The 2,035-nt window shown below is 42.5% G+C and overlaps 1 long non-coding RNA gene across 1 annotated transcript; it reads right to left on the bottom strand.

Annotated features, from left to right (window-relative positions):
* Window positions 1–1,245: 1,245 nt before the first annotated feature.
* On the bottom strand, window positions 1,246–1,583 carry LOC117554336. Its single transcript, XR_004570261.1, has 2 exons — window positions 1,529–1,583; window positions 1,246–1,400 (listed from the first exon to the last, which is right to left on the bottom strand). It is a non-coding gene; the product is annotated as an uncharacterized LOC117554336 (long non-coding RNA).
* Window positions 1,584–2,035: the final 452 nt, after the last annotated feature.

Below are 2,035 nucleotides of genomic sequence, written 5' to 3'. Positions count from 1 at the left end.
GAGATATGGAAAATCCACCCGAATGGCCCCAAAAGAGGGTTTTTTGTGTGCTAAATCTGTCTAAAAAGGTCAAATATCAGGGGAAGTTCTACACACACCAACACATGAACAAATAAGGAGTGAGAGTGACGACGCGTAGCCAAATCCGGAAGCTGCATACCACCAAGGTGGCTACCATTAGCAGCTAACTTTTGTGATCCGATTTTTACATACAAATGGAATTATGGATTATAAACAATTGCTTCAAAGCCACAGATACATTATCAACCTATGGATCAACCGATTCAGCCGCGTTTTTTCTTTCTCGTTTTAATGCCATTGAACACGTCTTTTGATCAGATTGACAGCTACGGTGAGACGATCTCCCGTAAAAGGTACGTGTTGTGATGTCTGTGTTTGCTTCCCCTGTTGCGAGATCGGATCGCGTAGATACTATACTTAAATAATCTGTGGAGTCTGAGCTTTAATCGGATATATTGTATGTGCAGTTTCGATAAGTAATAAGGGTATCTTTATTTTGAATTCTGTGCTAAAGTGCGTTAGCATTTAAAAAAAATTATGAATAAAACCGCACGTCCCTGCGGTGTGAATACCGCGCATGCGCATACCGCGGTTATCGCCATGACACGGTATATCGTTCAGCCCTACTACCTGTGACAACGAAATATTTTGTGCACAAATCAGATCAACAATATCTTTAAGCTGGAGAGTCAACTGCCACACATCATCTTCTGGATTTTGCACTTTGTCACCAATTAATATAGGCAGCAATCTTAACAAATTCCAGTTCTGAATGGCTTGACCTGAGAGCTTGAATACGTCAGAGTTGACAGCACAGGGCTTAGTGAGAGCATTAGATCCTTTGTACTTGAACTGTTTTATGCGCCGGTTCAAAAGTGAATATGTAAACCATTTATTTTTCTTAATAAAATACTTTAAGTGCAGTGCAACATCGTAGGATAAGACACCCTCAAATATGTCATGGCCTAAACAAGGTGGGAGACCTGGCTTGCAAACATGAAAAGATGTCAGAGCATTGAAGACAGAGTTTGCCTTTATGCCTTTGATGTGTTGACTGTCTTCAAAATGTGGTAACCGTGACTGAGGTTGCCACATGTAAAGCTAGTACTTGACAACGCCACCTCCTGCTAAGGGGCAGGAGGAACCCGTGGACCCTAAATGTAAGTCGTGGATCGCTTTTTTTAAAGCTTCCCTTAATCGGTCCAATTATGACAGAGGCATGAATTCCAAAAACATAACACAGCTTTATTTAATAAGTGTTTGGAAACAGTTTAAAATGTCGATTCATGTCCAGTATAAAAATGGCAAATACAATTCAATACATATATAAGTTACCCTCCTCAGTTGGGCAGGCCCGGTCCGCTGGGTTGCAGTGCCTGCTAATCGTGAGGGACAAAAACAAGAAAAGCCACACACCAAAACAACATAAGCATGCAATATTTAAACCACAATCTCTATAAAATAATAACAGTGAGATATTTAGCATACAGAAAATAAAGTGTCACACCGTGCAGTCCCTACACTGAAGGCAGGCAGCGTTCCACCCGGGCCCAGGCCTACGCTGCAGAGGAGCGCAACCTACGACACAAATATTAAAATGATTATACTGCCATACACTGCACATGAAGAAAATGGGTAAGAAAATACACAAGAAACACTATAGGACAGTGGCTGGCCTGGTCTTCCACAGAGTAGGTTTCCAACTCGGCTTAATCCTGCCGGGGAAATGGTCACTTAATATCTCGGGTAGCTGGGCCGGTTGTGTACATTAAGCTCCGGTCTTGTGCCTGTCGGGAGAGTTTTCCTCCGTCAATGGTAAACTCTCGTCTTGCATTCGCCCTTTGTGAGAGGGAGAAGACCAGTGACAAACAGCAGAATCGTAACCTTCGGGTGTGCGCTGTGGTCCACATACATTTGGATCATCACTCTTAAACTCACTTTGTGTGATTTCACAGTACCTGCAAAAGTACTTGGAACGACTACAGTTTTCAGTGAACCCAAGTTATCACCCGCA

This window comes from Gymnodraco acuticeps, unplaced genomic scaffold (assembly GCF_902827175.1).
Source record: "Gymnodraco acuticeps unplaced genomic scaffold, fGymAcu1.1, whole genome shotgun sequence".
Taxonomy (NCBI): domain Eukaryota; kingdom Metazoa; phylum Chordata; class Actinopteri; order Perciformes; family Bathydraconidae; genus Gymnodraco; species Gymnodraco acuticeps.
Note: the sequence above shows the minus strand (reverse complement) of the source record. Positions and strands in the feature narration are given on the sequence as shown.